At 58.7% G+C, this 11,765-nt stretch overlaps 1 non-coding gene across 1 annotated transcript; it reads left to right on the top strand.

Annotated features, from left to right (window-relative positions):
• Window positions 1-3,072: 3,072 nt before the first annotated feature.
• Window positions 3,073-3,236, top strand: LOC142821397 (U1 spliceosomal RNA). The gene has a single exon (XR_012898171.2). It is a non-coding gene; the product is annotated as a U1 spliceosomal RNA (small nuclear RNA).
• Window positions 3,237-11,765: the final 8,529 nt, after the last annotated feature.

Here is an 11,765-nt window from a genome sequence, read left to right as displayed (position 1 = left end):
GAAGGTGGGATTCCAAACCCCTCATCTTAGGGACCGATATTCCGAGTGAGAAAAGAACAGAAAAGACCAGAGGCGGATGGGGTAACAGGGCACCTTTACCGCTGATTCTGGATCCGCCTCAGATCCCGCCTACCTGGGGTGTGAGAGAGTGAGAGACGAAGGGAGCCCAAACATGCGCCCTTATCTTAGTTAGCCCCCAGTGCAAATGCCCCTGTAGGCCACATGCGCCCTGTAGAGCCGAACGTGGCAGTGCGAGCACCCGCACAGCGCACAGACAGAGCCATGGGCTGAGGAGCGTTAGCCCGCCCCGCCCCTGTCTGCTTATTTACTAGAGTTTGCTGAAGTCGGCTCATTATGGAGGGGTCCTGACTAAGTGCAGGGCCCTGTGCTCATTGGAGCTCAAAGGACCAATAACTGAGAAACCCAGCGACAGAGCAGTGTAGCTAGAGAGCCCCCTTTAGAACCTTCCAGATTGAACCGCGTCTCTCTCTCGGATCTAGGGGCGGCAGACAATAAACCCGGGAAGGGGCTGGAGCGATGTATCCGTTCGGCTGGGAGACAAGCCCGTCTCCCCAGGGCGGAGTCACCATCTCTGCAGACACCGCCAGGTTCCAGCTCTCGCTGCAGCTTCGCTCGCTGACAGCTGGAGACAGCGCCCCCTACTGCTACGCCAGAGGGACCAACAGTGGCACAGAGCGCAGCGGAGACCTGGCTCAGAAGGGAGGTTGTTTCTAAACACACACGGGGCGGTGACACACACGGGGCGGTGTTGATGCCCCCGGGACTTGCACTGATTGGAGCTAAATACCAGTTTATTAGGTTGCAGATCGCTCTAGCCCTGAGAAGGCATCGCCGATGGAGGCCTCTTCTGTCTGGAGGAGGATTTAAATTCTGGCAGCAAAGACTACAAGGCACTACTGGGAGTTGAACCCAGGATCTCCTGTTTACTAGGCAGGCACTTTAACCAGCTAAGCCAGGGCACACTCCCGGAAAGTTTTTTTCCTTACTGTTCTACTTTATTGCCCAAGAAAAAGCCTTCACAGTCCAAAGTAGAGACACTCCCCATTTCCCTCAGCACTTCCACACCTACTCGAAGAGAAATCCGAATTTACCCACCAGGTGCTCTCAATGGGCCGCTTCTGAAGGTATTGGAAGTCTCTCCAGCTTCTCTTGTCACTCCTCTCAGAGAAGCCCTAAGCACCTGCTCTTGCAATGTTAGGGGACACATGGAAATGACTTGAGGGTCACTCCTCCACACGGAAAACAAAGGCTGTGCCCGGAGTGGGATCTCGCGAGTCTATACTACATCGGCTAGAACACCTGGAGATCTGCAGGATCAGGGATCAGTATTCACTGTAGCATAGACCTGCTCACAGAGAGTCCCTGACGGCGGCCAGATGGGGCAGGGTCGGTCTCAGAAACCTTTGTAGCTTTGCCACGTGGAATTTCCTTCTTGAGGTTTCTGCTTGAGGTTGGAAAGAGAATTTGGGGTCACATTCGTGAGCGCAAGGAGGAGACTCGGTTTAGCTTTCACAGCAACGCAATTTGAAGAGATTTGTGTGTAGGAAGGAGCAATAAAGAGGGGGCTTTCCCTGACTGACAGCAGATCTAGGGGAAACAGGACTACAAACCTGCGATAAGAGTAGGAGTCGAACCCACGTGTGCAGAGCACAATGACTGGGCCACCTCCTCGGAACCAGTTTTATTTCTTCCGAAGTACCCAAAGTCAGCGCCGCTGGGAACCCGCAGGCGGGCCAGGGACACCGGATGGGAGGGTTTGGCTTTTACTAATGTCCCCTACGCGATTCTATAACACTAAGCGCTGTCCAGAAAACCCTTAAACACCCCCTGCGCGCAGAGAGGCGGGTCGGCTATTCCCAGCCGGTCTGGGAGTGTAATGGACAGACGAGCGTGCAGCGGTCACAGGGCAGCAGCGCACAGCTCCGGCCGCGCGGGGCGGGAAGTCCCAGCCTCTGGAGGGGCGTTTCGGGGACTGGCCGCTAGTGACACTGTCTGTCTCTGCTCTGATTGCCCCTTACGGCGAGACACCGGCCCCTACAGCAGCGGGGACAGTCCCAGGCGCTCGGCGCTTATCGCTTCTCTACAGCTGCTGTGTCCCCGGGACTCCCTCTCTCCTCCCTTGGCTCCCTCAGCTCCCGGCCCTGCAGCGCTTCCCGCCTGCCCCGGTCCTGTGGATTTGAGCCTCCAGGCTGCTTCCTAAGGGCCCCCGGGAGAAAGGGAATTTCCTTAGGGGCAAGCAGGCAGCGGAAAGAAACACAGACCCGGCCTGGGCACTCTCGCTCGGGTAGCTGGGAAGAGGAGTCCGCGGGGCTCGAACCCCCCGCTCATTATCGTGTCTCTCCTGCTTCCCGTCGAGCTGCCCTCAGGGACCCGACCGGCCCCTCCGCAGCGCTGTTCCCTCGCGCATCCCTGCACACCGCGTCCTTGGGAACCGAGAAGCCTCGACAGAGGCTCGTCCGCCTCTGGGGCCATCAATTCTCGTTCCCGTGGCCAAGTCACCACGGGCTCTGAGCTGGCTCCTGTCCCGCGTGGCTGTTGTGACGCGCTCACTGTGACGTCACTGCCTCCCGAACTGCCTTCAGCTGAGGAGTTGCAAAAGGCCCTTCTGATGTCACTACCCCCCCCCCCCGTGCCTTCTTGAAGGGCTTATCACGCCCATCCCCCCATAAAGCCTCTGTCAGTCTCTGGGGCAGACACCAGACTCTCTTCCTGCCCCATCTACCCCTCCCGGGAGAAACTCCCCCTCTGGGCATCTCCCGGCCTCGTCTGTGTCCTAGGCAGGCTCCGATAGATTTTAGAGGAGGACGCGGGCCAAGGGTCTCCCGGAGCAAATGTGTGTGCGAGTGAAGCATTGTGGGAGTAGGAGCAGGCTGACGAGCGAGTCCCTAATGTGCAAGCGGGGCTCTGGGTGGGGAATGGGGGGGCGGGGGAGGCAGCTGGCAGCAGCGGGAAGCGGTGCAGGCGGGGGTTTTTGGAGGTGCAGGTGGGAGCCACCGTGATGTGAGAGTTCGGGGCGCTTGAGGGCTGGCGGGGGCTCTGGGACAAGAGTTTATACTTACCTGGCAGGGGAAATACCACGCTCAGGAAGGTGGTTTTCCCAGGGTGAGGCCCGCCCATTGCACTGCGGGTGCGCTGACTCCTGCGATTTCCTTAAATAGAGGAAACTCGACTGCACAATTTGTGGTAGTGGGGGACTGCGTGCGCGCTTTCCCCTGGTATAGTTGCTGAAAAAAAGACAATCTTCTTTCCGCGTTAGGGAATTAAGCTGACATGAATAACTCTCACCTATTTTGCACCCATGCAGTTAAACAGATTCCCCAAGAACCATTCCCGGCAGTGTATAAAGCAGGGTTAATGTTTGACGCTAGGAATTGTGTTCGCTCCGCTTTGGAAGTTTTTCATCTTAAGTATCATCAGTTTATTTCCCCGCGGGGCTGGGCTCGTTGCTCGTTTTTGTTTCTTTGCTTTTTCCTTGTCTGGCAGGAGAATGGTCTGACCAAAACCGCGTGTTTCTCCCACCTTCTTGGGAAGTTCTGATCCAAGCTGCAAGCTCCCCGCCCCCACTCACCTCTGGACCCAGCTTGGATGTTGGCACCCCCGAGTAACGCAAACGTTTAAGAAAACGAAGGTCGGAAGAAACTGCCCCGGGGCGTTCTCAGGGCGGCCGAGTGATCTAACAAAGCGGCCCGCTCCGGGACTTGCCTGTCCCCTCATGGGTGTTCTGGTCTCCGAACTCAGCCGTGGGTTCAAATCCCGCTCCGGGCGCCGCCTTTGCTTCCTGTGCGGAGAAGTAACCGCATGTCCATGTCCCCCGTCATTGCAACAACACGCGCTTAGGAATCTGCCGGTTCGGGGCACCTGGACAGGTACGTTCTGGCTCGTTCCCCAGGAGATAGTTGGTCTTGTCTGGGCTTTGGTAGGCTGAGGGGGAGGCGGAGGGGAGAAGCGCAGCAAACACGGATCAGAATCTGTCCCCTCTCCCTGAGGAAACAGGAACCCAAAGGGCGCCCAGAACTATTGTAACTCAGACCAGTATCACAAACGCTGGAAGAGCTTCTGCAACGTGCCCGGGGCTGGAGTGGGTGGGACGGTGGAGCGGGATCACAGTCTAAAACCCGTCCCTGCAAGGCCGCATCGCCATCACCGCGGATTCTTCCAGCACCAAGTATTATCTGCGGCTCAGCTCGCTGACAGCTGCAGACACCGCCACGTATTTCTGTGCCAGACACAGTGCAGGGACCGGCACAAACAGGGGAAGCGGATTCTGAGCATGGCAGTGAAACCAGAGCAGCAGGGAGAGCTGAGACCTGAGCCTCGCCCCTCCCCACAGGGACACGGACAGGGATTGGTCCCGCCGGCACGGAGCAGAACAAACCCACCCACCTTCACGCAGGGGATACTGCAATGGGAACTCCCTGATTTAAATCCCCCGTTTCTCAGAACATAGAGTCATGGGACTGGAAGGACCCAGTAGGGCGACCATCCTGACCAGTCCTCTGCCCTTCTTGCAGGGCTCAGGGTTAACTCAGCCGTCCCTGACAGGTGCCAGTTCCTGCATCTGGGGTTGGAACTAGCAAAATCCTTAATCCGGATTAGATCTGGTAAAGAGGCTGCCTTCCATTCACACAGCGAACCAGTTTGGAATTGACTGCAGCCTGTCGTGGCTGGGCTGCTGGGTAACTCTGACCCTGGCTGTGACAGGGGGAGCAGCTTTGAAATAGGACATGGCTGATCTCCGGCCTTCGGTCAGGTGGGGACTTGTGTCGATCTGGCCCCGCTGTGGGGAGTGGGCCCTGCGGGACCTGGCTCCGAGCCGGTAGGAGAACGTGGTTCTTTAGGAGCATCTGAGGCTCTGGGTCTATTTCCGCTTCCCAATATGGCCCTGGCTGCTGGACCGGTCAGAGTAAGTCTCCCGATTCAAACACTCGCGTGTCTGTTCCCATGTGCTGGTGTCACAGGGTGCGTTACAGACACTGGCGGACAGACAGACCCCACCCCTCCCTTCAGCGATTTCCCTGCTGCCCATTGTCAACGGGCTATTGGCCCGGGGCAGAGGAACCAGCAGCGGGACATTCTGTGTCCAGCCGGACTCTGGAACCCCCCTGACAGGAGACAGAACAGCGCGATGCTGCGTCACACCCGGCCTGAGCCCCCCGTTCTACTGGCCCCGCCCCCGGCCCATTTCCTTGCAGCTCACAACAAACCACCGCACCGCTGTAGGTTTGCAGACTGCTGGCTGTTTGGAGTCACCCGGGCGAGTCGCCTGTCCAAGCGGGACTGAGTCCCTTCCAAAGAGAAACCACGGCAGCCGAGCAAGTCCAAGGCTGCACGGGAAACCTCAGGAGCTGTGACTGTGGCTTAGCTGGCGCGGCCGTGCTTCCCAGGCGAGGCATGAGACAGGCCCAGAGGTTTGCGCAGCAAACAGGCCCGCAGGAGGGAGGCGGCTAAGAACCCGCGCGGCTCGTGCATTTCTCCCTCTCAGCTGGCGTCGAGGCGGGAGGAGAGCGACACCCGCCCGGCTGGAGGTTTTGTGCTTGGACTCGAGGCTTAAGCCTTGAGGCCGAGGCCACGGCGCGGCTGCTGGGAGATGGGCTCCCGTGACACGGCACGGCCCCTGAATCTTGCTGGCCACAAGGTGACCTCATTGATTTGCTCTTCTACTTCTCGGTGTCCTGCCTCCCAAATGCTGATCAGTCTAGTGAAAGGTGACAGTTTTCTCTCTTTGTTTGGGGAGCAATGGTCTTGTATTTGACCCTCGGAGGCAAAAAGCAATATGATTAGAAGCAGCTCCTGCAAGCAACAGATAAAAACAATCACCCAGAAAGACAGCCTGGAAGTGCTCAAGGGAGGAGGTTGATGCTGTGGAAGCTGATAGCTCGTCAGCATCCACACCCCTCTGAAGGCCCTTCCCTCTGATTTGCCTCGTGTTCTCGCCAGACAAGTGTTCTCCTGCAGGGTTTGACCCAACGTTCTCTGAGCGAACGAGACTCTGTTCTGCTCGCAGCGGCTTTCGAGCCAAGCTAGAACCATGTCCCGGACACTGGGGCCCTAGAAGGCCCCCTGCAATCTCTCCTTTCGGACATGTCAGTCCGGGCCCCGGTGCGCTGTGCTAGGCGCTGCACGTTTGTCTTTACCCAGACCGAGTCCGCTCAGAGCCTTAGTCACAGTCATTCCAGTGCCAATGACAGATGTTTGTACCTTAGAAAGAGGGACACTTGTACATTACGCTACCAGCCCGTTTAAATCTTTCCCTGTCCAGGCTGCCCCTGCGATCACAGCTCCCAGAGCCCTGTGTCCGGGCAAGGACCAGCTATTGGCTCGGAGAACCTTCCCCTCCTCAGGGCTGGCTCTTCCCTCCCTCTTCTCGGAGCCGAGGCCGCCTCTCCGATTGGAACCTCACAGAACCCCCGTCGGCTCCTCAGTCCGCCGCAGGGAGCAGGAGCCTCGAGTTCACCTTGAGCAAGTGTCGGTTCACGCTGACAAGCAGGGGCCAGACTGGAGGTGAACTTGGGACCATTCTACCCACTCTGATCCCTGCGGGAATGTCCGGTCTTTGAACATCGCCCGCATTTCGGGCTGCAGCTGAGATCAGGACACTGCTGTATTAACCATGGTGCAAGTGTACAGGAAGAGAGAAATCTCCCCCCCCCCCAAATCCTTGAAGGTAATATAAGACCATAATAATGACTATCCTGGGTCAAATCAAATGTCCATCTAGCCCAGTATCCTGTCTTCTGGCAGGGGCCAATCCCAGGTGCTCCAGAGGGAATGAATAGACCAGGTACTCATGAAGTGAACCGCCCCCTGTCACCCGTTCCCAGCTTCTGACAAAAAGAGGCAGGGGCACCATTCCCACCCATCCTGGCTAAGAGCCATTGATGGACCTTTCCTTTATGAACTTATCTAACTCAGTTTTGAACCCTGTTAAAGTCCTAAACTTCACAACATCCTCTGGCTAGTAGTTCCACCAGCTGACTGTGCATTGAGGGAAGAAATACTTTGTTGATTTTAAACCTGCTACTTATTCATTTCATTTGGTGACCCCTAGCTCTTGTGTTGTGGGAATAAGTAAATAACTTTTCTTTATTTACTTTCTCCACACCAGTGTTGTATTTCCCGGGAAGAAAGAACCGGGACTCGGTCTGTCCCTGCGCTCTGTGTTCTCCTCTGACAGACAATCGCCCCGCCCCGTCCTAGTCCGACAGGAGCGTGTGGGCTGTTCGCATCCATCCCCGAGTGTGTCCTGATCTCTGAGGGGGCCCGCTCGCCCTGCTCCTCTGTCTGTTCCAGCCTCGTTCAACCTTGTGACTACACTGACCCTATGTCCGCACGGGCGGGGTCCCCGAAACCTCTCTCTCCCGGACCAGAGGAGCTGATGAAAATTAAGCCCCTCACTGATGACCGAGAACCTGTGCTCAGACCAGGCAGCTGATTCTTTCCCCTCGATACTCCACCGCCCGGGGGTCCTGCGGGCCATGGCTGTGATGCCTGGCCTGGTGGTGCTCGGGGGCAGGGGGCACAGCTGTCGGACTGGTGGTCTTCCTCTCCCCATCCAGATCTGGGAACAAGGGCTGGGGGAGGGGCTTGGGGCAGAGGGACCACTTACCTGGGCTACTGGCAGGCAAAATGGTGAGCTCTGCCCCCAGCTGGCCTCCCCCTGACACTGCAGGATTTGTCTCCTGCACTCACTGCCCCCAGTGGTGACTGTGAATGTCACATCCCTCCTGTCTCTGCCCCCTCCCTTTCCAGGTTTTGGGAAACAATCGAAATCCAGGCACATCCCGTTTTTCTGGCACAACCAAACCTTGACATTGAGAGAAGAGGAAATTGCCTACAAAAGTTGAATCCAGATTGGATTTCTGCTTTCGGATCACAATGGAATCAGCGCACAAATGAGACACGTTGCCTCTTTAATTGATTCACCTAATTTGACAGATGCGCAAAATCCCAGGCTGTGGAATCGCTCTTCCCACGGCAGCCGCCAGGGGGCAGTAGAGAAACAGGCTCCGGGATAGAGCAACGGACCCGGCACTTGGGTGCATGTAACACAAACCTCCCGCCCGTGTTAACTCCTCCGTTGCCGGACAATGTTTCACCTTGGGTGCAACGATCCCTCGCCACGTCCGGGAACTTCAATCCGGGGCGAATCCCCTTCTGAGTCACCCTCCCCACCAGGGTCTGGTACGTTGGCTCCCCCGCCCCCGCTCAGCTGGGTCTCGTTTCCCTCCAGCTCAGCTGGTGTCACGGGGCGGAGCTGAGACCTCCCAGGCCGCCCGCAATAAGGTCCCACAATTTCACGCAGTCACCCCCTGGAGGTAAAAGGACCCGCACTTCAGCTATTGATGACGTCACTAAGCAGAGCAGGCACCCAGGTCAATGGCGGCAGTCACGTGGGTAAGGGTGTAAAACAGGGCGGGGCTAATCACTCAGAGCCTGATGCGCAGGGGAACGCAGGGCCGGGCTGCGGAGGGGTCGGGAGCACGAAGGACTCCAAAGAGCTCCCCCCCGAGACAGGGCTCGATGCTTCTCTGAGCCTCCTGTGAAATCCCCGCCCTAAATTAGGCGTCATCTGTATTGCAATGGGCCGGTTTGTATCATTGTGGCGGGACGGGGGACGAACCCGTCGCTTCTCACTTGGAAAAAAAGTATCTTCCGGATCCGCCTCCCAGGCACTGCGCGCCCATCCTGAGGGCCCGTCCGAGCCCCGCTCTGTAAAGCTAGGAAACATCACCCGGGGAAGGAACGTGTCTCTTATAAGGCTGGACTTATGCAAATGAGAGAGGCCGTGTCCTCTTTAAATCTGTCCCTCCCTCTGCCCAGGCTGCACCCGCACAGACGATCCGCAGCCCCTTGTGTCTGGGCAGGACCAGCCAGTCCCCTCAAAGTCCCTTGAACAGCAGGAAAATGAAAAAGTTTCTCCTTTTGCTTTTCGCCGTAGCCACTTTCCCAGGTATTTTCTACGGGAAGAGTCGGGATAATATTGTGTTATCGCTGCTTTAATCCCCATATTAACACCTGGTCTTTATTCCCAGGTGCCCGGTCCCAGGTGCAATTGGTGGAGTCCGGAGGGGATGCGAAGAAGCCCGGAGACTCTCTGCGCCTCTCCTGCAAAGCCTCCGGCTTCACCTTTGACGACTACGCAATGCACTGGGTCCGGCAGGCTCCGAGGAAAGGGCTGGAGTGGGTCGCTTACATCAGCTGGAGTGGGAGTAGTACTGTGACGTAGTGGGGGTACTTGCTGGGCTGTGGTGACCTCTGCTGTCTGGAGCAAGACCCAGCAGGGAAAACCTCACTAGGCAGAGGTAAGGACAAACTGGTTGAACCAGTGGCCAGACACCCCCCATGGAGAGGAACAAAGGAAGGTGAATGCGGCCCTGGCTGGGGGGCAGGGCTGGAAGTGGGTTAGTTGGTTGGTGGCTGTCTGTGAGGATGGATGAGACAGCCTAGGGAGAGGAGCTGGAGTTTTAGGGGCCCAGTCTCCCCCATCTCAAGGGGGCCTGAGGCCTCCTAGCCCAGGTCCTGTAACCAGATTACATCTGTGCTGCGCTGTGCTAGAGGAGCAATAAACCACCCTCAATTCCACTGGCTGGTACAGTCTGTTTGTGCCATTTCGGGGTGCAGGAGACGGGGAACCCCCAACGCGCCGTCACACTGGTGTCAGAAGTGGGATGCACTGCACCCCGTGGATGAAGCTCCCAGCGGCAAGTGACAAGGCGCAGTAGAAGCAAGAGCCCTGGAGCCAGGCGTGCTGGAGACAGAGCGAAGCGGTTCCTGGGAATCGTGGGGCGCTGCAGCACTAGACTGGTGAGTCTGCACCAAGGGGACCAGCGGGCAGATGGCCTACGCCTGACTCTTGAAGGCAGAGCTGGTGGGGCTGTGCAGAGAGAGGGGCTTGCCTGTGCGGAAAGCAACCAAGGCCCAGCTGATTACCCAGCTGGAAGAGAATGACCAGCCACGGGGCCAGGATCTTGTCCCCAGGGGAAGCAGCCAGACCCCACCTGAGAGTGTGTCAGGCTCAGAGAGGGGGAGGAGCGCTGGAACCCACCGGAGAGATGAGACAGCGTCTCCCGGGAGGCCTGCAAGCCGTAGCCCATATAGGGCAGGGGCCAGACCAGCGGAGCTGCGGCGGCTGGAGATCCAGCTGCGGATGAAGGAATTGGAAGTAGAGGACCGAGAGAAGGAGCGCCAAGATCGAGAGAGGCAGCGACAGCATGAGCTGGCCATGGCAGAGCGGAGAACCTGCGGGGCCCCGGCTGCGCCAAGAGTGGATGGGCCCCAGAGTCCCGGGGATGCCAGGCGCTTGGAGAGGCTCACGGTGGCCCAATTGAAGGACGTGGGCGACATAGACGGGTTCCTCAGCTCCTTTGAGAGGGCCTGTGGGCTGCAACAGGTCCCCCCAGCTGACTGGCTGCAGGAGCTCATCCCCGCACTGAACCAGGAGGCGGCCGGAGTGCTCAGTCAGCTGGAGGACCTACAGCCAGGGGATTACAACCGAGTCAAGGAGGCCCTGCTGCACAAGTTCGGGCTGACCCCCGAGCTGTACAGGAAGAAGTTCCGGGGGGTACAGAAAGGGCCACGGGAGACCTATGTGGATCTGGCCTCCCGCCTGGCGCAATACTGCCGCAAGTGGGTCTCGGGAGTCGGAGCCCAGACCGCAGAGGAGCTGCTCAAGCTGGTCATGATGGAGCAGTTCTATGAAGCGTGCCCACCCAAACTGAGGCTGTGGCTCAAGGACCGGAGACCAGAGAACCCCCAGGAGGCTGGGAGACTGGCGGATGAGTTCATGGAGAGCCGGTCCGAGGGTGAACGGGAGTCCCGGAGAGAAAGAGAATCGCGCAGAGACCGGTTCTCGGCGGAGCAACGGAGAGAGACACCTCCGAGGCGAGCCCCAGGGACCAGGACCAGTCATCGATACCCCAGAAAACCAGCCAGGGCCCGGGCAGAGCCGACCCGAATGGGCCCACAGAACCTAACTTGCCATCGCTGTGGGCAACGGGGCCACAAGAGGGCTCAATGCACCAGGCGCAAGAACAGGTCCCATGACCTGGGACGTTCCAGGGTTAACTGGCTGGGGCGGGAGGAAGGGCAGGCTGCCCCAGTGGCAGGGGCTGGCCGGCAAACCTCCGCTCGGGGAGGGGGGAAGGATGCTCAGTGCACCTCTCCTGGGAGGTCTGACCCTCGGGAGACAGATTTATCCGTGCACCGGGTGGGGGCGGGGCGGCCCCTACGGAGGGACTGCCTCGTACCCCTGGAGGTGGATGGCAGGAAGGTGACGGGTTTCTGGGACACGGGGGCGGAGGTGACGCTGGCCCGGCCCGACATAGTGGCCCCAGACCGTATGCTACCCGACACTCAGCTGACACTGAGGGGCATAGGCGGCACCCCCTTTAAGGTACCCGTAGCCAGGGTGCATCTGAAATGGGAGGCCAAGGAGGGCCCCAAGGAAGTGGGGGTGCACCCGCACTTGCCCACCGACGTGCTAATGGGGAGTGACCTAGAGGAGTGGCCAGACGGACCCCACAGGACGCTGGTCACCACCCGTAGCCAGAGCAAGCGAGGGGCTTGCGGCCCGGAACTCGAGGAGGTTCCCCAACAGGGGCCCAGGGCCCCGTCCCAGCAGACCTAGAGTTGGACCTAGGCAGTGGGGGGAACCACGGCCCTGTCCCAGCCCCAGCCGCTGAATTCCAGGCGGAGGTGCGAGCGGATCCCTCCCTGCAGGCCCTGAGGGACTGGGCTGACCTGGG

This window comes from Pelodiscus sinensis, chromosome 30, assembly GCF_052426305.1.
Source record: "Pelodiscus sinensis isolate ZL-2025 chromosome 30, ASM5242630v1, whole genome shotgun sequence".
In the NCBI taxonomy this organism is placed as follows: domain Eukaryota; kingdom Metazoa; phylum Chordata; order Testudines; family Trionychidae; genus Pelodiscus; species Pelodiscus sinensis.
Note: the sequence above shows the minus strand (reverse complement) of the source record. Positions and strands in the feature narration are given on the sequence as shown.